The sequence below is a fragment of the Chenopodium album genome, chromosome 24 (assembly GCF_948465745.1).
Source record: "Chenopodium album chromosome 24, dcCheAlbu1.1, whole genome shotgun sequence".
NCBI lineage: Eukaryota > Viridiplantae > Streptophyta > Magnoliopsida > Caryophyllales > Amaranthaceae > Chenopodium > Chenopodium album.
The window spans coordinates 35,588,237-35,608,633 of record NC_137857.1 but is presented as its reverse complement, the minus strand read 5'-3'; the positions used below and the strand labels follow the sequence as shown (position 1 = coordinate 35,608,633).

The 20,397-nt window shown below is 32.1% G+C and overlaps 1 long non-coding RNA gene across 1 annotated transcript; it reads left to right on the top strand.

Annotated features, from left to right (window-relative positions):
* The first annotated feature begins 545 nt into the window (after positions 1-545).
* Positions 546-11,311, top strand: LOC145612779 (uncharacterized). The gene is made up of 5 exons (XR_014106707.1): positions 546-675; positions 1,242-1,377; positions 8,751-8,855; positions 10,199-10,353; positions 10,819-11,311. It is a non-coding gene; the product is annotated as an uncharacterized LOC145612779 (long non-coding RNA).
* The last annotated feature ends 9,086 nt before the right edge of the window (positions 11,312-20,397 follow it).

Below are 20,397 nucleotides of genomic sequence, written 5' to 3'. Positions count from 1 at the left end.
GTATGTAGTTGTGATGTTGATGGCTTTACTAGCTGCTGAAAACCAAATCCTAGAATAGAGTAGATTTGCCTACACTGTCTGTGAGTGAATGTTATATAATTTTACATCCATTATACTTAATTTTATTCAAGTACTATATCTTATACTTCAGTTTATGGCCAAACATAAAGCTTCGCCTACATTGTTTGGGGATTCTCTGTAAGCGAATGTAAATTTACTGCCACTGATGAAATCAATGCTAGCATAATCTTTCACATTTATCATGTCTTTGATTACCTCTGCAGATTGGCTGAAGGTAGATGATTGTTCTTTCTCTGTTTTATTTTTGGTAGGTCATTGTTCCATATAAGGCTTTTGTTTCTCTTGTTTGCAGGCACTTTGTTGTTTTAATGATTATATATTTCCTAAACATGCATGCTGACAAGCGACATATCTTCATGTCAGAGACTCAGAGTGCATCTTTAGCATATGTAATGATGACTAAATTTTCTATACATCTGTTTAGTGTAAATCATGACGAGTATATATGTTGTTTTACACACAACAGAAGTTGTGATGGTGCATCTCCATTGGATCTGAGTACATGATTATGTTACTAGATGGAGCTTTAGGTTTAGTGTTCTTCTATGTGGTGCAACAAAGGATCTATTTTGAAGAGGCTACAACTCTGTGAAGGTATGTATTTTGATATTGTACTAGTGCACTTTATTCAAAAAGGATTTGTAAATTGAAATCACATGACTTAACCACACATGACACTAACATTTTCTCGCTTCATATGTTAATGTATTTTAAACTAGGGGTTTTAAGTTTTCTTCTAGTCATATACTCATATCTAAATCTACATCCTCTTTAGTTTTTTCTGGCTATAAAGAAGTTGGATAACAATTCTACATTTTTCCCTCATATAATTTTATCATCTTTTCCCACCCGTAAGGTGTTTGTAAGATGAAAAAATGGAAGAAAAGAAGTAACCAAGTTATTTCATTCATTTACAACAACAGTTGTATTTCTTAATTTCATGGCAGTTTCATGTTTGTTGCCATCACAAGAATCAGAGTCAAAGTTTTATTGTTAATTTTATTTGTATTGAAGTTGCTATCATTCTTGAAGTCTTTTACCTATTGTTCTTGTTGACAAGTTTAAAATATTTGGATGAAAGGAAATGGAAATGACGATTGTTGACAACTTCTTATTCTTATTCTTCTCCTTTTTACTTTTATTTTTTTATTGGGTTTCAGCTTTAGCTAAGCGATCTAATTCTATTGATTAGATCGCTCATGGAGTTGATAGTTGATAGTATGTTCAATGGAATATTCATATGGTAGATGAGCACTGAATATATGTACAAATATTTTGGTCACTATGTTTATCAAGGTATGTACATCTTTTTCTATTTTTTTTTTTAAAAAATTATTTTTTTAAAAAATTTTTAGTTATGAATTATTCACTTTAGATTGCATTTGTATTAAAATATTAATTGTGACACACTTATTTATTTAGGTGATGTAAATATATGCAATCTTAATTGTCTCTAATGTGATTATTGCTCTTATTTTTTCATAAACTTCGTATGTCATCTATGTGGAAGTAGTCAGCCAAAAATTTGTTGTTATCAGGTTTTGGACTCATATGAGTTTCTGCATCTCATTATCTAGCTTAGTTTGTACTCGCTCTACATATTAGCCTATGACCAACACTGCTAGGTTCTGGTTTGAGGGGTGTAGCTGGATTAGAGGTCTCAATACCTGCCATTCAAGAGTTCCTTGGACATCATATCACCACATCACATGTAGTGGACTCAATTCTCAATTACCCAATTATTCTTTTAAAATCCGTAGGTCGCTTTTTTTTTTTTTTGGTTGTTTAGAGAGCCACAAGGGCGGGTGATGTGAATTGATCTCAAAATATCTTGATATCAGGAGGGGAGCTCTAATAACTTGAGCTATCACTCACTCTGTAATCCTTAAGTTGGTGACTATGGGGTTTTTAATTGTGAAAAGGCACGTGACAATTACCTTTTGAAGACAGTGGTGGAGCCACATAGGAACAAGGGGGGACATCAGTCCCCCCCCCCCAAAAAAAAAAAAAAATTGTTTTTCTTTTTCTTTTTTTGAAAGGGGGAGATTAAAATTCATTAATAATAAGCCATACGGCACTTACATAAGAGATCGTAATCGAACAATACAAAGACAACATAACCAATTACAAGTTCGAAATAAAGGAAACTACAATTGCACGCGCAAAATGACATTCTTAAGTACCCTTGGCTCATATAACGCTGTCCTATGCAGCCTCTTGCAAGGGGGTCTGGCAATATGTTGTAGTTTCTGACGTGAACCTTCATTGGCTCAGAATCCCGTACTCCTCGACCTGAAATCAAAATTGGTGTCGTACACTTCACCATAGACAAGACAATCTCCGATTCAAACACGGTTATCGGCATGGAAGCATACCCCTTTAGCCCAACCAACCAGAAGATCAAACTGAAGCCCCATAGCCAAAAAACCCGGTTTAAATCCTGCACCAGAAGATCGGTAAACCGATCTGCAAGCCCCAAATCACCCAAACACACCACACAAACAGAAAAAATAACAAAACTAAAAAACACACAAAAGGCACCTAAAAGAAAAAACAGGAAAAAACTTAAAAACTAAGACAACAAACAAAACCCTAACAACCCACCCCGCCGCCAAACCGAGCCCCGCCACCAACGCTCCGAGGTTCACCAACCTAACCCACAAACCGCCGGATATAAAAGCACGGACCGCTGAGACCCGCCCGAGAAGCCCAAACCCCACACACCCCTGAGCCGCGGCACCGACGGCCTTACACGAGGGACTCAGAACGGCCCTACACGAGGGACTCAGAGGGCGATAACTCACCCTCCCCGTTCTCGAACTCAACGTCGCTACAACAGCCAAGGAGGTAGAGCATAGTCGCGGCGGGGAAGCGGAGAAGAAGTACGGCGGCAAGCCGGCCTCACGGCCGGTGATGAACAGAGGCGGCGGACGAAAAGGAGCGGCGCAAGTTGTAAGGCTGAAAAGACAAAAAACCAAAACGGAAAAGGAAAAAAAACAACCTAAGGGAATAGATCGGAGGCTCGCCGACGCTTTGGCGTGGGCGGTGAGCCACACGGCCGCCGGCGAGCCTCATGGCCGGAGAAAAAAAGAAAACGGAGGTTATTTGGAGAGAGAGGGCTGGAGAGAGAAAAGAGGAGGTGTGCAAAAGCTTCTACTACCGCGTAAATTGTTTTTCTTTAGTTTAAACAGATACATTAAAAAAAATGGATTACTTATTTAACTTATTTCCCAAACATAAGCATAGTCTAGTGGTTGTACCGTTGTAGTGTATGAATAGGGTTTGCGGTTGTACTATATGAACATGGTTTGCTTCTCTCTTTGTCTTGGGTTCGATTTCTTACCCTCACGCTCTTTAGCTTTTTTTTCTTGTCTTTGGTTATTTTTTCATTTTTTTTCTTATTTTGTATTTCATTTAGTAGTTGAATTTTTTTCTTTTTCTTGTTTGAACTTAATTTTTGAATTTCATTAATAGTTGTTTTTTCTTGTTTTTGGACTTTATTTAATATTTGCTTTTCCCATCTTGTTTTGATTTGATAATTCAGAGAAAATTTGCATTTATTTTTTTCGAATGTAACCCAAACCCCTTCATATCTATTATTAAGTTGTTTAAAAGCTTATTATATGATTTTAGGATAAGATATATAATTGATTTGTACTTATAACTAATTGGATTACATTACATGAAATCGGGGTTACAAACAAAAATTTATTCCTTTGCTGGATAATTTTCTGAATATGTAGCTTTTAACAACTCCTATTTTAGCATATAAGAATACTATCATATGCGATTTTAAATAATCATTAAACAATTTATGAGATCACCTTTTTCTTAAGATTTTTGTCGAATTATTAAACATCTTATATTTGTCCCCCCGGATTAAAAATCCTAGCTCCACAACTGTTTGAAGATGTGTATCTCTTTTGATTGTCTTGAATCATGCTATTATGGTAGGTAGATAACATTGATCACACCTATAAGGTAAGCTATATTTAATAAATAGAAAGATATCATGCTATAAATTTTAATTTATTTAGGCATTTACAATATTGTGAATTTAAATTGTAAACAATCAATGGGGTGCTTAGAATAATTTTACTTATCAAATGTGATACCAATACATCTCAGAATGATGTGGAAACTCTATCTTTATGCTCTAGTTGATTATCTTTTTTTCTAAGAGCTCTCTATATAAATGATATACTAGGTCTCATTTTTATCCATCTCTTCATCAATTTGCTTCTTTTAAAATTCTCTTCATTCCTATGGTTTTTCTTAGCCATTTTTCTACAAAGTAGCAAGTTAGGATGGTATTCCGAAAGTATCTATGTCTTGTTACCATGAAATGTCCTAGGAAGAAGAAGAAAAAGAAGAAATCTAAGTAGTGACATGTATCATATTGCGTCAGCCATTCACCAAAATAGCCTACAAATTCATTGCCATTGAAAACGCAGGGAATATTGTCCTGGAATATATGGTTCACCTTGAACCGCCCTTAAAATGGGTGAGATTATATTACCTGGAGTATATTCTAAAAGTGAATTTGTTCACCCAACCTAACAAAGTAAATCAACTCCACTCTCGTATCTTGTGCTACTTTGTAAGGAATTGGGTTTTTATTTTTTATTTGTCGCCTTATGGTATGCCTATCTTGTAAGGTGCTATTCTCGTCCAATTCGTTTGCGCCATATTATATATCCAAAAATTTTATTTCGACCATTTGATAAAGATGTACCACAAGATGGAACTAAGGGTGGCAATTCTGGTCAACAGGATGGGTTTAAGTCCGATTTAGGTTCATTATTAGGTTGTGCTAAAAACCTCTCAGAAATTTTGTAAAACTTTATATAATTTTAAAATAAGATTCATGGGTCACATCTGATTAAATTTGAGCAGTTAATGTTCGGTTCATGTCAAGTTTGAGATTTTCTAAGTAATTTCATTATTTCAGATCGGGTTGGTCAGGGATGCTGAAAGGAATTGATCTCTTTCCTTGATATTCTTGTCATGTTTGCAAATTGAAATTCTACTTTGGCCAAATGAATGGAATTGATCTCTTTCCTTAGTATTTTCATGTTTGCAAACTGAAATTCTACTTTGGCTATGTCAATTGTTGAAGATTGTAGCTTATCTACAAGCATGAGACGATGTGTTGGTTCATTGGTATTGGCGTATTGCAAATGAAGTTTGTATCAAATGTTGTGAATTTAAGTTGAACTTTGATAGTAGCTTCTTCCTATTTTATTGTATTTATTGTATTATTTTTGGTATACAAAGGCATAAATATTATTTGGTTCTTATTCTTATGAAGATATTTTTAGAATGAAGATTAGGTTTTGAAGTTTTACAGTATTGACCTTTATGACTATATATGAAAATTATGTACTTGTTACATTTCAAGGTATGTATATGATGGTCAGTTTAGAAAAAATTGATGCAAATTTTGTTATTACATTATTGATTATTTTTACTCATTTATTATTGAAAAATTTATAGTAAATTAGAGTTGCATAACGAAAATTGTTTTGAATGTTTGAAAACCTCTATTAAAAGTCTGGATCAAGGTTTAAAAAGGAAGGAACTAAAGCTTAAGATATAATGTGCTTTGTAAGATTTTTCTGGACTGAATAGTTGAGAGAAGACTAGAAGAGGGAGAGAGAGATAGAAAAAGTAAGAGGATTCAGGAAGAGAAGATAAATGAAAGATGATTTTGAAGAGTTGGTTTTAGAAAGATATTTGAGCTGAGGTAGCAGCAAGTCTCAAGTTGGGTTGAATGTTGGCATACTGTTTATTTATCAAAGCAACTTCTAAGTGCTTAAGCCCTTCATGGGCCAACATGTAGTATATTAGAAATTAGGACTATCTATGGTTTTGAAAGTTGACAACATAACTAAGCATTAACCACTTGGGTTTAATTGTTAAAGGTTCAAAGAACCACATTGATTCACATGTATGTAATATGCATTCACTAATAAAGTTATATATTTCAAGTTCAAGATTATCATTTCAAAGCTTTTCTTAACATCCATCGAATTGTTTCATCTTTCAGGCTTGTTTTGGGCCGTTCAATTGTTTATGGGTGCATTGTTGTACTATAAGTATTAAAGAGCCACTTCATTGGTTAGTGTTTTGGAGTGTTATGAAACCGTTTTTTTTTTTATTATTTAAGTGCAGCACCTTCATAATAGGCCTTAGGTGCGATGGTTCTAACAATGAAAATCATGAAAACTTGTGCTTGCTTGATTCCTTAATTCATGCATGTACATAGTATGTTTGTGTTGTGGTTGGTGAATAATTAACTGTTAGGATTGATTTTCTTGGCATATATGGATTTCATACTGTTATTATTCTTTTCCTATGTGAACAGTTGAACATACTATGTATAATTATCTACATGGATTGGGTATTCCAATTTGGAAAGGATTTCCTTGTGTTGAATGAGGTTACGTCATGTTTGATTGTTTGCTTAGTTAATGAGTGCACTTAGTTATTATTAGCTGTGAAAAATTTAATGTTCGGATCGATGTCGGTATGATTAGATTTTAGGCTGTTTGCTAGATTTCATTAATTGAATATATTATTGCTTTACATGGATGGACTATTAGTCGGAGCATAATGAGGTGGATAATTCTAGCTTCTGATTTGAGGCATTTCTAGTTTGCCTAAGTTGCCATGTTGGGCTTGGATGGCTTAAGGAGAGGAAATCCTCCAGTATGTGTTTGTCTTGTTATTTTGTGGTTTTGTGACTAATATCATTCAACCTAACTCTCATTGGTTATCTTTATAGTATAGAGATGTCTTCCTGCTTTCTTGAAAGCATTTCTAAATAATTTGCATCATTGTAGGAAACGTTTTGCATGAACATCATTCTCTGTGGCTTAAATTCCTTTCTTAGTGCCTCATTTATAATATAGGAATTAGTTATTGGACAATTTAACTGATGGACTATGGACTAGTAAACTGTAAACTAAGAGGATGACTACTTGGGAATTATTTAGGCAAGAGTCTTTATGAGGATGACTACTTGGGAATTATGTAGGCAAGAGTCTTCAAGCTTTTTAGATTTAACTTCAAACTTTTTTTTTTTTTTTTTTGTCAAGAGCTGATTTTACTCTTTGTTTCTTTTGTTCTGTTTTTGTGTGTGTATTGATGAGCACAGCGTTAGAACTTTGTTACAACTTATAAGTGTTAGAGGCTTGGAGATGTTATAATAAGTTTCTTGTGAATAATGTAGGTTATTGTTTGCTTGATTTGGCTGCTCAAGTCTAGATTCTCTATTACACCTTTCTCTACATGGGATTTTGTAAAATAAGAAGCTAATTGGTTTAAGACATAAATAAAATGGAAACCATGTAGTCAGTGTTGGGTTGTAGAAGTTCTCATCATGAAAGTTGGTTTTTGAGATGAAGGCAAGGTATCATAAATGTTGACACGATGTCTATTGAAGGTTATGAACCATAGTCTTGGCTGTAAGATGTATACTTGCTTTGAACTGAATGCTATCATCCTCATATGCCGTTGCAATCATAATTTCTTTTTTTTTATATATATCTTTCTGGTAGTAAGATTCAATATAAAGGGTTTATGAAAGTTGCCATAAAGGATTAGTCATTCAACAAAGTTTATGAATAGTCATGGAAGTGTTGCTCAAATTTATAATGTATCCCTGTAAAATTTCTAAACATGTACTCTGTATGATCTTGTTAATATATTTGCTTGGGATTCTACAGAATGGGTCTTTTTTAAGTCAAAGTTGTGCAAATTATATGTAAGTGGCTAGTATTTCTCAAGTTCCAACTGGCAACGGTATTGTAATTGCAGCACTGAGCAGTTTGTTTAATTACATCCTTTAAGTAATTCTAAGTATTATGCTGGATTCTACTCCAAAGCACTTAATTATAGATTTACTGTGGATAACAAGACCGAATGAGAGGTTAGCCTATAGATGTTAGCGACGTTAGTGTTGTGGTGAAAGGTTACCTGACCACTTATGGCTGCTGTACCTACTGCAGACTGCCCATGAATGGTATCAAAGAATAACCTGGTGAGATCCGTGTTTCCATACACTAGCGTTCAATATGTTTCTTAAATACAGTTATAATACTTCTTAGAAAATGATCTTAGGGATATACTGATGTTTTAAGATATTTTCTTGCTTATTCAGGTTGTCTCAAAGTATATATCATCTTCTGCATGTTTGTGGTGTATCTTTGTGTGCAGATCTCTGCAGTTTCTCTATGTATGATCATTTATGGCATGAGGCGTGATTGCTAAAGTTCATTTACAACACCTTAGATTGTCAATAGAAGGAACTAAGGAACCAAACTTGTCTATCCAATCAAAAAAATCTTGCAACCAAATATGCTTCTGAAGTCTTCTACCTTCACCATTGCGCTCAAAAATTTGATTTCTAGGAGAAATGAAAATGACAATTGCTAGCTCAAATGTTGCTCGGAGGGTTTATTTTCCTGCCTTATTGTTGGAGTAGCTAACTGATGGATATTTAGAATAGCACTACTCTTATCAGTGATGGGGTCTCATTAGGGTTATAAATTTTATTTGTCTGGTTATCCCCTTCATGGTTGTTCTTTCACAGCTCTTGCTTTATCATTTTTTAATATTAACTTAGCGATGTAGTATTCTGATTGCCTATGGTTTTGCTGCTGTAGTATCACTGACTCGATGGAAAACTATCTGGTGAATGCATTGCAAATTACAGTCTTCATCTGTTTTGCTGTTAACATTCAAAAACTACTACCACCTGGGCTATCAAGGTACATCTAACTACAAAGTTACGAAAATTTGAGATTAAATGCATTTGTTAATATAATATTTCATCTCATGTTAGCTATTTGTCATTTAGCCACGCAACTCTATTGGTTTTTTTTCGAATTACTATACTTATTTTTTCTCAGGAAATAGTCAGGCATGAATTTGCAATTCATAATTTTTAAAAAGCCTACAACAAAACGTCTGAAAAAATTTCTAAGGCAGACTTTAACAAGGTTAATTTCTTCAACATGTGGAGTAATTATGTACACATATAGTTGCCTTTAATTTGAACTTGACACTGCTGTATTTTTGAACCTTTAGGCTCCATTAGACATCATTGCAACATCATATAGTGAGCTCAAGTCCTGAAACAGAGAGAAGCCTAATTTTTCTTTCAAGTCTGATAATATTGTCTGAATAGTAACTACAATGTTATGATATAGCGAGCCAGCTATATGATAGTTCATTCTGTTCAACCGCATAAATAGGCCCCGTTTGACAATTCTTTTATCTGTTAGCTGCTTTGATTTAGCTGTTTGCATTAACAATTTTGACTTATTGATCGTAATAAGCTAATTGTGTAAAAGTGTTTGGTAACCAACTGTTAATTATTGACTGTGTAAAACTAAAAGCTCTTTTAAAAAGCTCCTCACATCAGCTTTTTGAAAAAGAAAATTTTGAACTCAAAAAGCTCTTTCAAACTTCTTCTTACCAAACACCCCAAAGAGCTTTTTTAAATGGTCAAACAACTCTAGCTTTTTGCACCTAAAAGCTCCTAACCAAACATCCCCATAAACTCCATTATAATCCTATGTAAAATTACTAAATAAACAAAATCCCCAAGTACATTTTATTGCTAGAGAACATGTGGCAATTATATTCTGAAGATGAATATCTCTTTTGATTTTCAAGATATGAATTAAGGATCAATTTCATTGAATCAAGCTTTTTTGGTAGGTATATCACTGTTTTACATTGGCTGTAACCCTATCATTCACACCTCAAATGCTTTAAGCAAATTTGTCATAGATGGTAATATATCAATGGTTTGACCAACCTTTTTCTTAATATTATTGCATATGTTACTTGTATGTTTTTAATTTGTTAGGGCACCTAAAAATTATTTCTCTTCAAATTGAAGTATAATTTAAAATGCCACCTCAAGCTGAAGTGGCAATGCTATCTTTTAGTATTGCATTTTGACATCCTAATCCACCAAACCCTAGTGTTAACACCCCTATATAAATGACGTACTTGGTCTCATAACTCTCATTCTCATCACACAGCTCTTGGTTATTATTTATCATTAATAACCTCCCTCAATTTCTCCATTTTCTCTCTACAGAGTAGCAAGTTAGCATGCAGATCCAAAAGGATCAAATAGCTTTTACACTTGCTACCATGAAGTGTCCAAGGAAGAAGAAAAAGAGGAAATGTATGCACCAACTTATATTATATTGCATCAGCAATTCACCAAAATATTAATTTATCCAGCTGAAGGTATACCATCCGAATTCTCAAGTATGTTCAATATAATTTTATTATTTTTTTGTGTATTTTCATGCGTGTACATGCTTTTATATTTGGTAATATATATGAATACCTGCATTTATTGTTCGTAAAATAAAATGCCTGCATTTATTGTGTCTTTGTTTGGCATTTGGTTATCTTCTTATGGAAGAGTTTTTCTTGTGATTTTCTGCAATAACTATTTAACATTTTAACCTAGAATAAGATTGATATAAGTTATCTGCAATTCTGTATTTACTCTATGTAACTATTAATAATCCTGAGTTTGATTACCTTGAGATTCACTGCTAATTTTTTGTGAAATGAACTGTGTGCTTAGGACTTTTTTTTTTTTTTTTGTTCTTTTTTTGCAATACTGTTTATTTTTTATAGGATTTCCTATCGTCAACCTTAATCAAGAATGATTAATCATTTTTTTTTTGTTGTGATTTGCAGCATGCAGGATGCTCACCAAAGCTATAACTTGCACTGATGAGATGGAGAACTGCTATTTGATGTGCGGGGACCTGATCACAGCTGCAGGAAGGGTAAGCATCTCCAAGGCCAACAGGGAAGCAGTGGCCAGGTGAGCCATGTGGATTCCACCTCATAATGATTCTGTGGCCAGGTCAGCATGTTGGTTCCACCTCAAACTGATTTTGTGGCCAGGTGAGCCAGGGTGGTTCCATCTCAAACTGATTCTGTCGTCAGGTGAAAACCATGCAGATTCCATGGCTTTCACCTGACGACAGAATCAGTTTGTAATTATTGTACAGTCACATGGCTAATGTGGGTGGTGGCATAATTGGCATATAATCACATAAGTTATCACTGCTACTTACAAAATTGTCTTTACAGTCGCGGGAGCTCGGTTTATTTTTGTGGAAGACATTTTCCGTACATGTCTCCATTTTCGTAGGATAATATTCCGTAGAAAAATAATCACATGATAAGCATACTCAACATAAGTTATCACTGCTACTTAAAAAAAAGTCTCTTAATGGTGGAAACGACTCTGGTTGTAATTTTCTTAAACAATTATTCTCCTACATATCTCCCATAGAGCATTAGCTTCTGAACAGAAGCAAAACTGATGCTACGGCGCTTCTGTGTTTACTGCAATCTAACATATCATTGTGTGAAATATTTCAAATTGTCAAGGCGTTGTAAATTTCTAGTCGACGTGATATTTACCCTTTCAATAGCCAAAGAATCACCATCCACAACCACAAAAGATTGACAATAGCACTTTTGATATGCATTTTAAAATGTACTTGTGCATCTCGATCAGATTATTCACCAAGATTATATCTCGTTCGTACCAAGTGAGCATCCTGGAGATAGACCTCGACTCGAAACTTTTGAGCAGACTCCTCACTCCAGTATGACAATCTGCTCATCCAATTACTATTGCATTGCATTTTGGCTACATGATGATTTAGAGACGCAAATTATAAGATGCACCATGGTGTATCTAAAAATAGGTGCACCACGCTTATACTTTTGAACATTTAGTAAAAAAATCTGAACAATCGCAAATTTGAACATGTAGTAAAAACATCTGAACTTTGCAAATTTTGAACATTTAGTTACTAAATTTGAACAATCGCAATTCGTCACACCTATATTTTTGAACATTTAGTAAAAAAATTTGAACACTTGCAAATTTTGAACATTTAGTAAAAAAATCTGAACATCGCAAATTTTGAACATTTAGTCAAAAAATCTGAATGATCGCAATGTATCACGTCTATACTTTTGAACATTTAGTAAAAATAAAATATCAACAATAACAAATTTGAACATTTGTTAAAAAAAATCTGAACAATCACAAATTTTGAATTATTACGCGTCACACAAATTTTGAAAGAAGTTTGTCTGACTCGTAATCATTCAATAGTTTTGTAATATAAACTGAACATTTACTATATACAAAATAAACATTTCTTTATAAAATATGAACATAAAAATTGCATGTTTATGTTCAGTTTTTGTGACATTTTTATATTTTTTTTACTAAATGTTCATTTTTTTGTAAAATGTTCAATTTTTTTAGTATATGTTCAAAAAACCAAAAATATAGACGTAGTGCACCTATTTCTAGGTGCATCGTGGTGCACATAATACTAATTGATTTAGAGATGAGTAATGGGCCATGAACTTTAAGGCCTATAAAGGCCCAATTCAGGTTTCGAAAGATGTTCTGGTCCAACTTGTGCAAAATTTCTCAGCCCAAATTATAAGGGCCTAGACCATGAGAATTGGTGGGTTGGACTGTAAATTCCGACCCAATAATTGTGCCTAACTAAGGTCTGGATATGGGGAAGTAGGTGAAGGACGAAATCAAAAGTGTGAGCAAACTCAATTTTACTACACGAGTATACTCACTCTTCTTACAAAGTCACGAGTAACTATATGTGAATAATGTGATACCAATTTTTTTTTTTCTTTATTTTTTCGTGCAAAAGGTACAAAAAATAATAAAACAACTAATCGTGACACAGCCACTCCTACAATATCCTTACGAAGAAGATTAGTGAATTTGACTTAATGCCAATGCATTATGAACAAGTAAAGCATGATGTTTTATCCAGTAAAATTGTGTTATATCCTTAGTTAGTACAATGTAACAACTATTTCGTTATATATAGGTAATAACTCAAAAATGAGTTACATCAAAATAGATAAACGAGTAGGTTTTTATACCTTTATTATCTTATTGTTCTTTCACCAAATACACAAATTTTGTTTTTTCTTCTTCTTTATTGGTTGACTTCTTGAAACATTTATTAATTCTAGCTTACTTGGCTTGATTCAACATATATCAACTCGAAACTTGTCATTTTATGAAGGTATGAGATCATGCTACAAGGAACTACAAGGTTAGGTAGTATAAATATCTCAAGTTATGTTGAGAAAACTTTACATTTGTATAGGCAAATAATGCAATGGCCGTGAACCGATAAAAGGCCTAGAAAATTATAATATATATATATATTTATTAATTAATTAATTTTAACTAATTAAAGGCCTACAAAATTATACAAGTATATTTTATATATATAAAAATATAGAATATGATAAAAGGATCAATCTTACGTCTACAATTTTACAAAAAAGCAGGCGAAAGGCAAAATTATTATCTTTAGATTACAAAGTAAGCAAACAAATCTCAGTTGTCCTTATCTCTATGTTATTTTGGCCTTTCAAGTTAGTCATATAAAACATGATTTTTCATATTTTAAGGGATGCGCCAAGGATATGTCACTGCAGGTCGAAGACTCTAGGAGCAATAACCTATCCATATTCAATACTTGTTATCTCTTTATTGTGATTCTCGTCGTAAAGTATTAGCTTTTATGGCCTGTTTGATAGGTGATAATGGTAACTAACTAATTAATCCCACGTATGTTATGTATGATTTATTGATTTTGTGAGATGAACTTTAACCTAATGTTCATGATGGTTAACTTCCTCAGTCTCAGCCTTTATACCAAGAGACACTCATACTTGACCTACTTCTTGTTGCTCTATATGTTCATCGAAATTTAGATTGACTGTATTTTGTCTCAGATATTAATCGTTAAAGAATGTCAAACATGCATGTGAATAATAGCAAATAATGTTAAACTAGTCCGATTAAAATTAAACAAATAAAATATACACTGAGTAATCATGATCAAATATGCATTGAATACTGTAAAAGTCAAATGATTACATGTTTATAAAACTGAGTACTTGAATTAATATTTTATGATTTATTTTATTAAAATAAAATGGTTGGTGTGAACAAACTAAAATGTCAAAAGGGGCGACCCATAAAGGTCCACAAGGGGAATAGAAGATGTTCGTGGGTCATGCACGGTTGAGTAATATTAGTCCATAAGAGAATGTTCTTTTTAATCGATATTATTATTTTTATTATTATTAAAACCCACCGAACTTAAGTCCAACCTAATGATGATTATGATTAGCCAATTGTTTTATTTACAACACTTCCAATTTGCTATATGATGAGGAAAAGCATTTTGACTTTAAAACAATACTATGAGTCAACTTTAAGGAGAAACTTGCACACGTTATTCATGAAATAATCATTCTAATTACGAGTAGTATATTAATTAAAAAGAATGAGGTAATTTGGTGATGAAAGTACCATTAAAATCATTTTTTCTAGGGATTATAAATCTTATAATCTCTCTATCTCTTATTATTTTGCATCATTTAATCTAAAAAACTCTCATAAAAAAATAGATTAGTGTAAGAATAAGAGACAAAAAGAGTATGTCGTAGAGACTTTATATATAATTTAGACATACCAAAATGGCCTAATATTATGCAAACATTGTATATTGACTAGTTGGTATAGAAAAGAGAAGTAGTGCAATTGTGCACTTCCTCTACTTATGGGGAGACTTAGGTCATAGATCCGAGACCCTTTACATGAGATGAGAATAGGTTTCCTAGGAAGATTTAATTTTCAAATCAAGAAATAAATAAGTTGATTTTATGTAATAAATAAATTGAAATTTTAAGGGTTTTTTTTTTTTTTTGGCTTTTTTTTTTGGCTTTTTTTTTTTTTTTTTGTTATAGAGAGTCACAAAAGACAATGATATATGTTTAAATTTCCGATATTAAAGTCTGACGTAACATTCCTGTTTAACTCGGACCAACCCTCTAATAATTATGAATTCATTGTGATAGCTCAGGATAGTATAGAGTAGGTGAATTCTGCAAAACTAAAGCTTGCTCATCAGCTCATGATATATACACGTATAAACTATTGAGAATTCATGGGTTTGCAAGCGTTTTAAAATTAATTTCATTCGTTCAATCATTATCTCATTGAGATGCAACATCCATCATCTTAAATCCTTCATACTATTGTACGACATGATTTAATGAATAGTTACAACATTATCTTAATTTACCATTTGTTCCTTTTCTTTTTTTACCTTATTGAGACACCAAAACCGGGTGCAATTCACTTTTCATTTTATTTTTGTTTTTTTAAGTAAAAATTCACTTTTGATTTATGTACATATAACAAAATTTTAAAAAAAAAAAAATAAGATTGTGAAATTGATAAATTACAAACCTACATACAATTTGTATCAGTATATATCGATATAAATCGTGTGAGAATTTATGTCTTTATAAGTATGATTGGCGGATTAGACTAGGTAAATATATACTGCATATATAATGCATAATCAAAAAGGAGAATTAATCATGGGTTCAGCCATATCATTCACGTGTACTTTTGCGAGTTATGGCTATAGAGTAGTTTAGTATGAAGAAGAAAGTATATAATTGGATAATTAGATTTAATCATAACTTTTTGTTTGAAAGTAGGATTTATTTACTTAAATTAATTGGATTACTAAAAACACAATAGAGACATACATTCAATACAATACGAGTGACGTGAGGTTAGTGTTAACTCAATTGTAGCATGTAGCTTGACATGGCCTAGTGTTGTCCAAAATAGTTGATACTACAAGCTCATGCGTAGAGCACATTAAAGGATTTAGAATGTAAAATGGTGTAATTTAATACTTTAGGATAAAACATATAATCTAGTTGGATACTTAGCTTAGTGTTAACAAATACGTAGTATTAGTCAATTCAAAGACAAATGCAAAATAAATAGTTTCGAAATATATGCTATAATTTTTAAACCAATATAGCAAAGTACGTTAACTATTAACTTTTACACCAATGTGATTAATCAGCCGGGTTTTGGTGGGCTGCGCCTACCTATGGGGCGTCCGTGTTAGTATACATTCACACAGTTCCAGAACTCGGCGCATTTTAAATTTTGGCAGAACAAAACACATGGTCATGGATTATTGCCCATCTTTTTCCACTTTGTAGGTTTTCAGTTTTCTCCTTACACTTTGGGACCAATTAGCAAAATGAAATTACTACGAAAATAATAAAATATTAAGGAACATTGCCACGTAATCAATCTATGATAAATGTGGGGTCCTTTGGTACGTGGCAACGTGTCGATTAGGCATTGTGTCACGTGAGCATGGATCATTAAATTTCAGGGTCTGTCAAAATGTAATGATCACTAGTTTCTGTCTTTTGATTGTTCTTCTGAACTCTGATCTGATCCACCTCCCCATCATTATCTTTGTACTATTTCAAACACATTTCTTGTTTTCTCTTTTTTTTTTTTTTTTTTGTTGTTTCTCATTTGTCAAATGTAATCTTCATACACCTCATCATTGCATCAATATGACGTCAATTAGTTCGTTAGGGCAATCTATTACTCCCTCTGTTTTTTTTATTTGCGCACAAAGTTTTAGGACGTAATATTGTGAGTGAGTGAATAAACTATAGTAAAAGATAATTGGAGACTATAAAAGAGAAATTATATGAGAGATGATAGATATTTTTATTATTTATGTGGGGATTATAGAAGAGAGAAAAATGATAAGTGAGGTTTAAAGTAAGAGAGAGAAATAATAAAATGGAGTAGATTATAAAGTTACTAAATATAGAAGTGATGCATTTAAAAAAACATCTATAAAAGGAAAGTGATGTAAATTAAAAAAATGGAGGGAGTATTTTCATTATAAACATTATAAATGAACTTATACATGTTTCAAATTAATTTTCTCATTTTTAAAAAAAATCAATACCTTCATTCAACATAATAAAATTTTGATATATTAGATTTGTATTTTTATCAAATATTACCTCCTTTTTGCTAAGTGTTACTCGATTATTGTAACTACGCAAACTAAGAATAAGTAAAAATGAGAAGCATACATATGGATACTTTTGTATTAAAGAGGAGGGAGACATAAATTATAAATACAAGATTTATTAAATAAAATTAGGCCCTATTTTTCATAAAAGGAATAACAATAATGTAAAAGTGACTAACTTAGAAAAACAATTGAAAACGGAAAGTGAGTAAGATAATGCTTGAATCTAAAATATAAGGGAGATATAAGAAAGTTACTACCCTATACTTCTAAAGAATGAATATGTTGTTAGTGTGGTCCAAATTTCATAAGTCCACACATTTTGATTGTGGGACAGATGGAGTGAGTGAGTAATGAGGTTGTGAGACGTGATGTTTGGGAACATTATACTTCAACAATGGATTAGAGTCTTAAGATAAGACCACGCTAATCTTGCTCTAAAATCTGGTTCTCGAGTTTTCATATTTACCGTTTTATCATAAAAAAACTATTATACCTAAGCTTGATGTCCAACCAGCTTTTGATGACCCCAGGACCAACCTTATTAGTATAGGCACATGAAAAGTATAGATCGATGAAGTATACAATGATTTTTCTAGGTCCTTAACACTCTAGCAAAAGTTATGCCTCTCTATCACAATCTTTAAGTGTATACAATGCAACATTGCAACCTACTTCTAGGTTGCAATCAATTTCTCATATACCCAACGAATTAGTGACGTTATACTTAGCAACATCCAATGATATGTGTACTTTGTTAGTAAGAGAGCTTACTAGTTAGCTAGTTACATCGAGCATGTTTAGTTATTGGGATGTTACTTTTGGAATATAAAATCACTAAATACTTTAATTTTTTTTTTTGGTGTATAGAGAGCCATTAGGGCGGGGATGAGAATTGATCTCAGGATCTTCTAGAATCGGGAGGGAAGCTCTAACCACTTGAGCTATCCTTCACTCTCACTAAATACTTTAATTTGGATGTACTGTCTTGGTACATTAAGGGATTGAACATCTATAATTAAATTCATTCAAAATCGAATATATATTCAAATATCATTATATTAATCTTTTCCCCACATACACACTAAAATTTCCCTATAATAATCTTTTAGACCTAACTCGCTTCTATGGGAAGGTTTATTTTTGCACCAATCATGATTTTGAAGGTAGAGTACATATGATAAATTAATTTAACCCAAAGGCTTAGCTTGCATAAAAAAAAAATTTCTCATTAATTCTCAATAACTTTTAATTATACCTTAATTATTAACTCTAATACACAATTATTGTAGTCTTTCTAGCCTCTTATGTTTAATTATCCATTCCTACATAAAACTATCTACCGAAATAAACAAGTCAAAATACTACTCCGTATATATCACTCATGAGATACATGGAATTTCATCACAAGATATGAAATTTAGATATGAAATTTAGACATACTTTAATTCAATATAATTCGATTATAATAAGGCGAGTTAAAGTTATCGTACCTAAGCACAAGATTGCATAGACTTTGTACGCCTACTATTCTCTGCGGCTCTGCCTATAAATACAAATAATTGACGGAAGCTGGGGACTTGAAACATTTGGTAACCATCAAATTTGTACTATCTTATTAACATCTATACTACGCAAGATAGTTTGTGGATAAGGTGTAACAAAATAACTGTTCATATGCCAAAATAAAACAAACACTAAATTTTTTATATTAGTTTTGGATTTGAGGTTGTTAACTTGTTAAGTAACTGTCCCTTTAACAAAGATTTATAGCAAGTTTAGGTAATTTGACTTTCATTAATCCGTTGACTTTGTTTTAGTTCAACCTCTAAATTTATATTATTATCTACATGAAAATCTTAGTTTATAAAATTCAACACTCTAATTAATTAATAAAATGAACTACTCCTATGTTATAATGTTGTATGGTAGAAGAGTCAGAAGGCATGACATGATCAATATTTTAAAATAGCGTCAATTTTAGAAGAGGGAACATTCTTTAGATGTGTATGTGGACGAATAGAAGATACAATGAGTTGATGGTTACATGACCTAATCACTTTTTATCTTCTATGGAAAATGACCCTTTTGTCTTTTTTACCATTTTTTTCTATAATTAATTTAATTGATTTAAGACAATCCCTTCTTATTATAAACATACGAATTATATCATGACAATTTAACAAAAAGTCAAATGATTTTTAAATTTTTCTTATTGCTTTTATTAGGGTGCTCAATTTTAATCAGTCAAACCAGACCACATATTTCATATATTGTAGACCAAACTATATATAGATTATGCAAAAAAAAAAAAAAAAAAACAAAAAAAAAAAGCTAAATTCTTCACCTTACATTTTTTTTTTTTTTTTTGTGTGGTGACTAAATACTCATGTTTCAAAGTCAGTAACTAATAAAATTTAACTTAATATTTCGACTAAGGTGTGTAGGAAAGGTAATTACGCCGGAGACAGTTATCTACACCTTCTCTCACACAATACGTTTTTATTTATTATCTAATTACTTTTTATCTTTGTGCCACCACCCTCTATATTAAACAAGGTGTTAAAATGAAAAAAAAAATAAAAAAAAAACAAATAAAAAAAATAAAAGTGGGTGAAATGAGGTAAGTAGACATAATTAAACATTGGAGAAAAATAAGGTGCTTGTCTAAAACCAACATTTTATTCCCAAACTCAAAAAGATTATGTTGGGCTAGCTAGTAAGTTAGTTCAAGCCAAGCAGTCTTAAATATAAATTAGTTGTATTGCCTAAAGGCCTGATCAAGACAAATTGATCAACTCTGTGAAAGGGGAGGGTAAAGCTAACAAAGATACATGTTCTATAAAGTTCTAAATTTAGGGGAAAAAAAAGGAAATAGTAAAATATAGTTAATTGTATTATGTTTACTTAAACGAATTTATGTTCACTTCAAATTATTTCAACTTTATGTATTCTAATAAATTGGAATTGACTCATAAGTACGAGTACAAAATTTGTGTACAGTTATTAAAAGGTTTTATAAACTAGTCAAAACTTGTCAAAGGTGATCAAGTCAACTATAAATTGTAATCGACGAATGGGGCCAAATTAGTAAAAGCAAAGATGGAATAAATTTCTAATAATTTTCTAGTAGTATAGTGTAGTATAACCAAAACAAACCAAACAATACGGAGGAAGAGATAAGTTGGGTGCAAAGTCATGAGAAAGAACACATCGCAATCATTTACAAGTAATTTTTTTATTTAGTTGTGGTTAGGAAAATACGAATTTCATGAAAACAAAAAATAAACTAAACAAAGGGCCCATATGTCCT